This window comes from Mustela nivalis, assembly GCF_964662115.1.
Source record: "Mustela nivalis genome assembly, chromosome: 8".
In the NCBI taxonomy this organism is placed as follows: Eukaryota; Metazoa; Chordata; class Mammalia; order Carnivora; family Mustelidae; genus Mustela; species Mustela nivalis.
Genome location: NC_139027.1, coordinates 102901570 through 102914725, shown reverse-complemented (window position 1 = coordinate 102914725; position 13156 = coordinate 102901570).

The following is a 13156-nucleotide window of genomic DNA, read 5'->3' as shown; positions in this document are numbered from 1 at the left end:
TCAGCACGTATACAGATAAAGGTTAGAAACGTGCAATTCAACACATACCCTCTACTGTACACTACCTAAACAGTGACTGGCCAGAATGTATGGTTGGTTTTAAAGGATTGGCTACCTGTGTGTAGGCCTTACTGTAATGCTTTGAAATTACTGGCTAGAAAAGTGAGGGCTCTGATGTAATGGACTGTAAAATTCTATATTAAGGGACTCCCGAAACAGATCGGGGCTCTCAGACACTGCCCCATCCCTCGCGGATTTCGTGGTCAAGTGTCCCTGGGAGTCCGAGCATGCCCGAATAAAATCCTCTTGCTTATTGCATCCAGTGGTCTGTGAGTGCGTCCTTGGGTGCGGGTCCTCTAGGGTCTTTCAATATATTGTAAGCTGGGCAGCTAGTTTCGGCAAAAACAGCAAGAACGGTAGTTAGCTGCAAAAACAAACTCACATGTTAGAAGAGCCAGGAGAAAACTTCTTGATGTGGTTGGGGAAAAAAAAAATAGAATTTTCTCACAGGGACTCGGATTTCAGTTGGGTGAGTGCAGACAACCCAAGCCAGGCAACAACATTATTGCTGGAGACTGCAAAAATATCGATCAGCTCAACTATCAGCAAAATGCTCTCTCAGAACCTATTAAATATGTGCCAGTGATGTTTTTTGAAGTAAGCTGATATACCATGTCATAAGGTATATGGATTAAAATCGTGGACACTTAAATTCAATAGTCTAGGTTTATTTATTTTTTAAAAGGATTTCATTTATTTATTTTAGAGCGAGAAAGGGGGAGGGGGCAGCAGGAGAGGGAGAGAGAGGGAAAAATCAAGCAGACTCCACGCTGAGCACGGACCCTGATGTGGGGCTCATATCTCACAACTCTGAGACCTTGACCTGAGCGGAAACCAAGAGTCAGATGCTAAACCGACAGAGCCACCCAGGCGCCCCTCAGTAGTCTAGGTTTAGGGCATCTGGGTGGCTCAGTTTGTTAAGCAACTGCCTTTGGCTCAGATCATGATCCTAGACTCCCAGCAGTAAGTCCTGCAGTGGGCTCCCTGCTCAGCATCTCCCTCTGCCCCTCCCCACTTCATGCTCGCTCTCTTTCTCTCTTTCTATCTCTCTCAAATAAAAAAATCTAAAAAAAAAAAAAAAAAAGTCCAGGTTTAAATCCTCATGACCCATTAGCTACGTGATCTCAGAAAAGAGACTTAATCTCTCGAAGTCTCATATGTCCCATCTATAAACTAGGGGTGATAATAGATCCCAAAAGAAGTCGTGAGAGTTATGATGTGTTTAGAATGGTGTGCGGCACATAGTAAATGCTTAATAAGATCAGCCATTATTTTTTGCATGTAGACTGGCAGACTTTGAGCCTTTATGTTAGTTTGGAATCCCCCAGATGCAGACCCTGAGCACAAGTGGTAAGTTTGGGAAAGGATCCTGTCACACCAGCAAGTGAGGAAGTGAGGAAGTGAGGTGGGGGCGGGGAGGCCAACCCTGGGGGGTGTCATCATAATTACCTCTGTGGGTAACTGGAGCTCAATGCATCTGGGAACTCTACGAGACAGAACCAGACACCCCACAGAACTATTCCACCCAAGGGGTGAGGAAGTTGGGTGCTTACCCACCAACTCCCTGTCTATCTTTGATTGGGAACTGCTCCTGAGGGCATTAACACTCTAGAACATGGGACAGAAAATGGCAGGTTGTTCTGAGGAAGCAGCCTTCAGTGGCAGGGAGCATAAGGGAACACAAGAGGGGAGCTGGTAGCAGTTGCTAGAGTCTCGCCATTGCTGTTTTCAGATCATTAAATGATCTGAAGTTCCTCTGTGTATTTATTTTAATGGATCAACCCTTAAGTGACAGTAATACAACAAAAGAAAACAAAAAACTGTGTTCATTCTATACTGGTTTTAATGATGGCATCAAGACAAGAAATAAATTATGTAATTTCAAAATATTTGTACGTATGTTCCCACCAAGTCAACATGATGTTGAGAATAGTATATGGAGTTGAAACCCTAATTCTGCTTTGAACAGCTTCCCTTTCCCAAAGTATCCAACACCTGAATAGGGAGGAAAACTGTTAGATTCAACAATTTTCATAGTGCTGTGGAGTAGCCAAGCCCTCATGGAATAGGAAAACATCCATCGTTTTCCAAAAATCACCAAATTTTCAGCAGCTTCTTCAGTAAATGGAACCATTTGAGTTTTTTTGAAAAATAATATATTAAGACTTTCCTATGCATCCAGAGGCTCAAATACTGCAACGATAATTAACACCATAAACTCCAACCTTAAATTGAAAAATGTATCTGTTGCATAATCTGATTGTGTCTTTTTCATGTGAAAAAGGGAAAATTTGTATATGTGGCCAATGTTTCTAAAAATAAATAACTGGGGGCGCCTGGGTAGCTCAGTGGGTTAAGCCGCTGCCTTCGGCTTGGGTCATGATCTCAGGGTCCTGGGATCGAGTCCCGCATCGGGCTCTCTGCTCGGCGGGGAGCCTGCTTCCTCCTCTCTCTCTCTGCCTGCCCCTCTGTCTACTGTGATCTCTCTCTGTCAAATAAGTAAAATCTTTAAAAAAATAAATAAATAAAAAATAAAAAATAAAAATAAAAATAAATAACTGTCTCAGAGGAAAATACTGGAAGGTTTGCCTAATCTAAAAAATAAACTATTTTGTGTTACAAAAACAATAAGAACAACAACCTTAAACAATGTTAAGAGCTAATAAAAATATAGGGGACAGTTTGCATATTAGACCAAAGACAGAGTACTATGTAATGAAAATCACAAACCAATAACAAAAAGACAAACACCCAGTAAAAAAGCAAAGAAAGGACAAGATCAGCTGGGAATTTTATCTGTTTCAAAGTCTGACCATTTGTGGTATTTTCAAACAAAAAGAAAAAGAACCATATATACATGGCCCGAGTTTCTAAAGCAAATAATTACTTTAGAGTTTGATGTGACACATTCAAGTTTACAGAAGGCACATGGTCAAAAAACATGAAAAAATGTTCAGCTTCACTATTCATCAAAATACAGCTCAGAACACACACACACACACATTGGGGTTGATGGTTATTTTAAGGCCTTGGCTTCTGCAATTGTGGGGGCTGACAAGTCTGAAATCTGTAGGGCAGTCTGGCAATTCAGGTAAGAGGAGAGGGAGCAATCTTGAGTTTGGAATCTGAAGGGCAGGTCAGTGGGCTGGAAATTCAGGAAGGATTTTTAACCTTACAGCCTTGAGGCTAATTCCCTTTCTAGGAAACCTCAGATTTGCTGTTCAGGCCTTTCGTTGAGTGGGTGAGACCCATCCATACCGTGGAGGGTAATCTGACCTACTTACTCCACATCTCCTGATTATGTTAATCACATCTACAAAATACCCTCAGGACAATGTCTTGGCTAGCACTTGACCAAGCCACCAGACACCAAAGCCCCACCAACCTGACACATAAAATCAACCACCACAGATGGTCATGCCTGCTACTACACAGAGAAACTAGGAGTCCTCAGAGAGACACTAACTCACTCAACTTCCATCATCTAAGTTCTCAGGCCAATGTCCATTCTCCCCTCCCCGATGGCTCATTGGTATTTGAGCCCTCTGACTATAACCCCCTCCTTGAAGCACCCTTTCTTAGGTCTGTGATTCCACTTGCTTCTGGATTTTCCATTTCTTAGAAGCCTCTTGAAGGGATCCTCTTCCGCTCCACATTTTGAATGACGAGGATTCCTGTGGGTTCTGTGCCAAGCCCTTTCCTTTTCCCCTCGGAATACTTCTCAACCTTTCTGGACCATGGACTGGTATTACCGAGGATGGCACGGGCACACGGGAGGCACCCAATAGTAGTTTAACCAAATAAGGTCTGCTTTTTTTTTTTTTTAAAGATTTTATTTATTTATTTGACAGAGAGAGATCACAAGCAGACAGAGAGGCAGGCAGAGAGAGAGAGGGAAGCAGGCTCCCTGCTGAGCAGAGAGCCCAATGCGGTTGGGACTCGATCCCAGGACCTGGAGATCATGACCCGCGCTGAAGGCAGCAGCTTAACCACTGAGCCACCCAGGCGCCCTAAGGTCTGCTTTTTATCTTCAAATGCGGAGTCTAGAAGTAGGTGGTTGAGGGCTGGTATGGTAGACTCCTCTTCACTCTGTTCAGCGTGTGGTTTTGGTGCCCGAGCTCAAAAGATGGCCACTGCCTTCTAGGCATGGTGCCTACCCCTGCAGTATCTTTGCAGTAACTCTTTGGAATACTACTCATTTATCTGTTCAGCAAATGTTCATTCACAGCTTGCTATGTGCCAACACTCTTCTAGGTACTGGGAATACAGAAGTGGAAAAAATAGATTACAATCTCTGTTCTTGTGCAGTTTATGTTCAAATGGGATGGGGAAGAGAAAGTAAATAAAAAATTTTTTTTAAAGATTTTATTTATTTATTTGACAGACAGAGATCACAAGTAGGAAGAAAGGCAGGCAGAGAGAGAGAGAGAGGAGGAAGCAGGCTCCCTGCAGAGCAGAGAGCCCGATGTGGGGCTTGATCCCAGGACCCTGGGATCATGACCTGAGCTGAAGGCAGAGGCTTTAACCCACTGAGCCACCCAGGCACCCCAGTAAATAAGATTTTAAAAAGTGGAAAATATGGTATGTTAGATGATGATGAGTGCTATGGGAAAACAGAAAGCAGAGAAGGGAACTGGAAGGTTGGGGTGCATGGTAATTTTAGACAGGGTGGTCAGGGAAGGCCTCACTGAGGAGGTGACAGTTGGGCACAGAATTGAGAGAAGTGATGGAGCAAACCATTGGGTTGTCTTCTAAACACAGGGAAGCAGTGAGTTGATGATGGAATATATTATTAACATTTTTTAAAAAATCACAGGAATATGAAACTGTCTATATTGATCCATCACTCGTGTGTGCACGCACATGAAAGTGTATGGCCTGGAGTGTAAATGTACAGAACAAGGGACACTTTCCAAACCAATGATAGGGTTTCATTTGGGTGAGGAGCAATGGATTGCAGGGCAGTGAAGGTGAAGGGTTTTTTTGTTTGTTTGTTTTTTTAAATAAGGAGAAGGTATCCTTGATAATTTATTAAGATTCTTTTAAATTCTTTTTTTAAAAGATTTATTTATTTATTTGAGAGAAAGAGAGAGCGACCGTACACAGAGGCAGAGGGAGAAGCAGCCTGATGCAGGGCTTGATCCCAGGATCCTGAGATGGTGACCTGAGCCAGTGCCCAACCAACCGAGGCACCCTTAAATTCCTTTCAATTATTAGACAGAACGGTGATGGGACAATAAATGCTTTTTTTTTTCTTTCTCATGTTTCCAGGCTTGTTTTTTCTTTTCCTAACACACTTGCCTTTTTTTAATAACCAGGAAAAAAATACAGCAAAGCCATTTCCAGTCTGTAATTATTTTTACTGCTCTTTGGCTCCACCAGCAGAATGACCCAGGGCCCATCTGTGTCATGGCTCAGGGCCCAGGGGGCTCCCTCTCCCTTGGCAGCAAGCAAAATGAGCCATCCCGGCATCTGCTGCTTCTGTGGCTGCCAGCATCGCCTCGTTTACCTGCAGAGACACTCCTGCCTCTGCCGCTCAGGTGGGGAGAGCTCCCTCCCCATCAGGTTGCAAGGTCTATTAATATAAGATGAGCAGAGCAGCAAACGGAGGAAAAATACATAGGGCCAGGCCTTCCAAAGGGGAAGTTCTATTTCTTCAGTATTGACACCAGGCCTCATGGCACATCTCCCTGATTAATCTGGCTCCCGAAGTTTCTCTCTCTGGTGAAACCCGAGATAAGTTTCCCAGCAGCTGGGGCAGAGGGCAGTCGGATGCGGTGTCTTGTTGCACAACCCTTCCCATTGCACTTGTGTGCCAGATCATGTCGGCCATCTTGTTTCTCTCCTACCTCATGGTGGAGTTTCTACATGAGCTTAGGGAATGGCCTTTAGCTGTTTCTCTGCCCTCCAACATCCTCTGCAACATGTTCTAGAGGCTTGGTTCTGGATGTCCACATCTATCCCAACATGGTTTCCTCTTCCCCAAGCAAAGTATAAATGCCTGTGATTGGTTATAGGAGAGTCATCGGCAAGACCTGGAACATTAATCAAAATGCCCTCCTCCTCCTGGGAGGACTTGAGACCCCCAAAGGCTTAACAGTCTCTTTGGCTGCTTTATCGGATGCATGGAACTACGGCCCGAGTTTTTTCTCACTTTGTTTATGAATCCTCACCATGTTATTTGTCATGACTCCAGTCTGTAAAGCGTGTGTGTTGGGATACCCAATTCTAAAGAACACTGCTGTTCTGTTAACAAACCTTCAACAGTCAGAGAGGATAAACCCACTCGCAGAAAGGCAGATTGACCTACTCATGATTAGGTTTTGGGAAGTTGTGACTCTAGCCTTTTCACCAGGTCTAAATATGACTATTCACCTTTTTTTTGAAGACAAAATCAACTGATGGAAAGTAAAGGTAATTCTTTGTTTTGTGAGAAAGAAAACTACTCAGAAGGCACCTAACCACACTCAAGGCTCACAATTTCTAAACATTCTCTGAAACAAGTTCATTGTCTTGGTGGAATGCCTGGTTTCATCTCCACACAGAGATAGAGGGATTTTTTTTACTCGGGAAGGAACATATTTATTTTCCATTTTTTTTCCCCTTTCTGAGGGAAAAATATTTCAACTTCACCCTCATTAATTTTTATGGTCGCTGAAGTATTTTCATTATATTAGCCAAAAGGAGCCTGGACTAAATAAAGTAGAAAACCAAAGGGATATGAGATGGTTTCTTGGCCAGGAAGATACTTCGACCATCTCAGGAAAGTTTCTGTCCTCAGAAAAACAAATGAAATCATGGCCTGCCAAGCCACCTCATGGAATCCAGACAACACTTTCTGCTCTTTTTTTCCCTCGGAAAGCTTGGACGCAGAGTCACAGTTTATTTGTTGAACACACTCTTCTTGTTTCTTGTAACCATAGACTCTGGTCTAGTTGAGTGTTTCTTATGTCAGGCTGCTGCTGAGCCAATATTTATCATTTTAGAAATTTCCATGAGTCATAAAATAAACCTGCGACCGGCAGTAGCTTCTATGGGCGTTTCTTTCCCAGAGTTTTTAAAATAAAAGGAAAAAATGCTGAATCTGGAATCCAATGCCTGGCATTTATTAGACCACCCAGATAATTTCTCCCGATGGGAGGATCCTCCTGATATTACAAAGCCACTCAAGGTGTGTTGCCTGCTACTAAAGCCCCTTCCTGCCCAACAGCGTGGACCCTTCTCCAGAGGGCCAGGCCAGAGCTGTAAAGGAAGCCATAGAGGTTTGAAGGCTGGAAGTGACTCACTGGCCCAAAGGGTGAGAGGAAATGTTTTCCACAGGAGCAAGAATATAAATGAGCAAGTGATTCCTTCCACCTCCAGTGTGGAAAATCTTGCGAGAGATCCTGAATTTACTGACCGAAGTCGGGGGTGGGGGGAGATGGCAAGATGTGACGTATGCCCTTATTTACATATAAGAGTGTGTTACACTAGTACAGTTTGCTCCCTTTGTGCCAATCAGCCTCTTGTCCCCAGATGAGGACCAGCTGAGAGAAGCTAGGAGTCCACAGCCTGGATGATTATAGCAACTTACTGATTTTGCTGTAAACACAGGGCCCCAAGGCCTAGAGTTTATGAATCAAAATTCAGAGGTCTCCCTTAGCATTACTTAGATACTCCACTAATTGTTAATGCAGCGCTAGATACTCATTAAGTCTTCTGTATAGTGCAGGCATCACATTCTAGAATCACAGGAGTTAACCTCATCAATACCTTCACTTTGCAGGTGAGGACAAGGAGGTTCAGAGAGACACACCTCCTGAGAGGTCACACAGCCAGTCAGGACCAGAATTTGTGCCAGTGATACCAAATAACTTCTTGGAAGGCTGGTGATAGAAATGCTGGAGTCTTACAGTTATATCAAAAGGCATTCCAACTTCACATTGTGGCCATTGTCTCTCGGATGTTTCTGGTGGAGCTGTTCTTGAATATTCTCCAAGTTTCCTCACTGGTCAGAGCTAGGGTTCTTTGGCTGAAGCACCCTTTGACACCCTTCCTCCTGCCCCCCAGAAGGGAAAACTGGAAAGTAGGCCAGAACATCCCCCAAAACAAAAAATAAAGCAAACAAAGCAACAACAACAAAAAACCCCGTACATCTTATCTCTCTAGGTTTCTCAGTCCATGGAGTCAAATTTTTGGGTAGGAACATTAGGTATTTTCCTCCTCTAATCATCACTCTCTGAGTTGGCCCTCTAACCATCTTGTCCACACTCATATTCAACAATCTAAGTGAGAAATCATGTTGGTAACTAATGCTCACTTCCTTTGTCTCCGGATGCCTTGCTCATTAAGATCTGGGAACACCTCCCAGGTATGATCTACTCCATCAATAGGATCCTGAGAGACCTGGGCCAAGTTTATCTTGGCATTGATCTGTTTTCACTCATGACCTCCTTGTGGCAGGGCCCATGACTTCTTTATCTTTGTATTCCTGCTAGCTAACATGACCATAACTGGCACACAGCAGGACCCAGTAAACAACTGTCAAATCTAACTGAAAGCATTTCAAAGTGGCATCCTATTATGAATGTAAACAAGACACTTGCATTGCCTCCCAAACAAACTTTTTTCTTTTTTCTTTTTTTTAAGATTTTATTTTTATTTATTTATTTGTCAAAGAGAGAGAGCGAGCGCGAGCACAAGCAGACAGAGTGGCAGGCAGAGTCAGAGGGAGAAGCAGGCTCCCTGCAGAGCAAGGAGCCCGATGAACTTTTTTCTTTTTTAACACGAGAAATTGTAAGAAGAAATTTAGGTGGTTATAATGGATGATGGGATGAGGCAAACATCTTTTAAAAAGGCCAGGCTGTTTAGATTCCTACTGGTTAGTATTAAACTGAGTCATAAGTATGTCCTACTTTTGAGGCACCTGGCTGGCTCAGTTGGTAACTCTTGTAACTCAGAACTAAAGTTTTCAAGGATTTTCTTCCATTGGTTTGCTGATTTCACCATACTTTGTGATACTTTGTACAGATACTGGCCCTTTTTCTTAATCCTCCACATCTGTGAAATTCTTTGCATCCTCTTTACCCTTTCCTTTTTTTTTTTTTTAAGATTTTATTTATTTATTTGACAGACAAAGATCACAAGTAGGCGGAGAGGCAGGCAGAGAGAGTGAGAAGGAAGCAGGATCCCCGCTGAACAGAGAGCCTGATGCAGGGCTCAATCCTAGGACCCCAGGATCATGACCTGAGCTGAAGACAGAGCTTTAACCCACTGAGCCACCCAGGTGCCTCCTCTTTACCCTTTCCTGATACATTGAGACAGTGAATTCCTCAATCTCATCTTCTGACTCTTAATCTTTTCATTTACATATCTCCATTTTATTGTCGAGCCCATCCATTGAATTTTTTAGTTCAAGAATATTGTATATTCCTAATGTTTGCAATTTTTCCATAACTGCTCATTCTTGCTTTTGGTCTCTTTCCTTATCTGAGAATATTTATTATGCTCATTTTAATTTCTTGTCCTGCTTCTTTTGCATGAAATTATTCAGCTTGTTGCCTTTCTATCATAATGCTTGGATTCCTCCTCTGTCTTAGGAGCTTCACCTATGGACTCATACATATGTCTTTAGGGTTTTCATCAGGCTGGGGGTTTGTACAGAATACCTGGGGCAGGGGTTCAGAACAGGCATCACTCCTGGAGAGTCTGGGGGAAGACAGGTGGAGATGCACCAAGCTGGGGCAACCTGTGGCTGCCCTGGATGCCACAACCCCCAACCTCAACCAGGAAGCCCTGCCCTTCCAGATGACTTGTGAGTACCCTCTCCTTTCCATGATATAACTGGTCCCCAGGGGCAGGCGAGGTGAGAGAGGGGTGAAGTAAAGTTATGAGCTTGGACAACCCATTTGCATGTGTTGGTACCATCTTCACACTGCCCCTCCTAGGGCTCCAAGCTGCCTGGACATTATGCAGCTGTCTTGGCAGTGGGCATTTCACTGATAATGACGTTTTCTAGCTCCCTGGTAGTCATGGGAGAGGTGGAGGTTTGCAGAGAATAATGGGGTGGGGAAGTGGGAAAATGGGTCCCAACCAGAGAGTTTACCCCTACCAGTCTGTCACTGCCTATGGCAGGTCTTCCTTCCCTTCCATCCTGCAATCTTCCTCCTGTCCTTACATATAACAGCCCTCTGATTTTTCCTAAAAGCACAGGTTTGAGCTTTTAAGAAACCCTCTTATTTTTATGTCACAATTTGCTGCAGAATTTCTATTTACTTCATTCCTACCCTTCACGATTTTAACTTGTGATCAATTCAACCCTTGGGCTTCTTTACATCCTGGGAAGTTTAAAGTCATTTAGTCTATCCTTAAATCAAATACTGGATCCCTTTATTTGTCCCTTTCTGAATCTTTTTGTAGCTCCTTTTTCAGGAGTATAGCAACCTGATCAGAACCATAGAGAGCGCATTATTACTTCTGAAAAATGGGAAGACAACATGGATATATCCCCAAGATATACTGCTGAATGAATGAATAAAAACAAGTCACATGTGCATTGTGGAGGCCATCTGTGTTTTTTTAAATACCAAATACTGTAAGGGTCTGGAAGGTTTTATTTGCTTTGTGTTATTTAGATATTTGCTCCTATTCAAGTGTAACTTGAATAAATAAAGTGTAACTTTATGAATAGGAGCAAATATCTACTTTTCTAGAGAAAGGATCTATACTATTCATCAGTACCTCAAAGGGAATATATGGTCCAAGAGGGGTACATAACCATTGGTCAAGAGTGTTGTGTCACTTTCTACTCCATTTTCTCATGATTTAATTCAAGCGGTATACTAGTAATTAAAAACATGTATTGGTTATTCAATTTTTAATATTATAAAATAGCAGTATATGACTTTTACTTTACCATGAAGACTAATGGAGAAATCAATACTGTTACTACGTGGTACCACACTGTTCCCATGAATATACTTGAATATATTTAGCCCTGTCCTAAAATAGATGTCTAGGCCCTTGTGCTGCCAATCCAAGAGGACCCAGCTATGATAAAGGAATGTCCAGAATGTATTTTTGACAGCTTGCATTTGCTTTGTTTTGTATAAACCCCCTTCTGTGGTGTTAAAGAGGCAACAAGAGGTACCTCAGCTCTTTTGTTCAGCATCACATAGGACTGATGTGTCATGTGGTCTTACAGGAAAGGTCATGGATTTGGGAGCAGATCACTCACTCCTCTGGGTTCCTAAGGAACATTTATTTCTTCACCTTATCTCATCTGTAGAATGGGAGTAAGTAATAATATCTACCCATGACAGCTGCTCCTGGTTATCTCGCTATACCCACTTTCCCCTTCTTCCCTGGTAAAGGAACCCCAATTTCTTAGCTGAGTACATTGCTGCTCAGGGAACAGACCCCATTTCCCAGTCTCCCTTGTAGCCATATACCGCATTCTGGTCTGTGAGATAAAAGTGTGAGCTCTGTCTGGCACTTCTGGGAAGCTTCTTTAAAAGGAACAGGGTAGGCTTCTGGTTTCCCCACTCCACATATAAAGAGCTTGGAAGCTGCCACTCTGTCCTAACCAGTAAAAAGCTGAACAGACAACTCCTCCTCACATCCATAAAAGAGAGGAGAACACAGGGCAAGCTGCTGTGCCCAAAACTGTAGACAAGACAGGCCAATACCAGGAGTTGTGGCTTACCAGAGCAGAGACTCACAAGTAGAAACCACCGTGGGAATCAGTTCCCCGGGTAGGACTGTAACTGACAGATTGCTGGAGGCTCAATGTGGACAAGTCTGCGAGTTAGGAACTCTGGGGAGACTCAGTCATAGGGGACCTCTGCATGTCAGTGTCACCTCCTGAAGCTCTACCAGGTTCCCACAGTAGATGTCAAAGAAAAATCCCCTCCTGCTTCTACTATTGGGTGGGGGGGGAGGGGGAGGAGAAGTAAGGAGCCATTTTGAATTACAACAGAGACTTCTGTTTTAACAAAGCCCCCGCTGAGGGTAAACTAGTTACCAGAGCCTAACTGATGGGGAAAGAAGACACTCAACTGGGGCCCACTCTAGCTATCCTGTCCCATTGAACAGGATGGGGGTGGGGGGAAGGTAGGGGGTTGCTTCTATGAAACACTTGTGAAGTTCACAATCCAGAGGCACAGGCTTGGTGGAAATGAGAACAAATCATAGGACTCTAGAATGCTTCCATCCTCTCCCAACTAAAGGCCTGCCTACTGCTGTTCCTTTCACCCAGTGCATCGGGTCCAGCTATCAAGAAAAAACTGGAAAGCATTACTAAAAGGCAAAACAAACAAAAGCCACAGAAATGAAGAAGGCCTATGATGGGCTTATTAGTAAGTATACTGGGCACTGAGGAGAAAGGAATCTCTGAGCTAGAGGATATACATCAACAGAATCCTCAAATCCCCAAAGCAAAGACAACTAAGACTGAAAAAAACAGAATAGGATATCCAAGGATGTCGGACAATTACAAAAGGTGTAACATGAAATGGGAATACTAGGAGGTGAGAGAAAGAACAGAAGAAATATCTGAAACAACTGTGACTGAGAATTTTGCCAAATTTTGACACACATCAAACCAAACCACAGACTCAAGAAAACTCAGAGAACACCAAGGAGGATGAATGCAAACAAAACGAAACACTATGCCTAGATACATCATTTTCAGATCTATAGAAAATCAAGGATTTTTAAAAATTCTGAAAGAAGAGGAAAAAAACCCACATTACCCATAGAGGAACAAAGAAGAATTAGTGACTTTTCCTCAGAGAAGGGAACTGAGACTATGAGATTAGACAGTAGGGATGCTCAAGGGGAGAGGGAACAGGTGAATTTGTAGGGAGCCAGGGGAGATACTAAAAAGTTTTCCCACACTGTTTACTGACAGGGTTATATCTCTCTTCAAACTCCTCATTAATATATAATTTATTCTTCCTTGCCACTCATATTATTGGTTTGCTTCTCTCTCTCTTTTAAGATTTTAGAGAGGGAGCAAGCGAGCACAAGAATCTCAAGCAGACAACCTGCTGAGTGCAGAGCCCGTTGTGGGGCTCAATCTTACCACCCTAAGACAGTGACCTGAGTGGAAACCAAG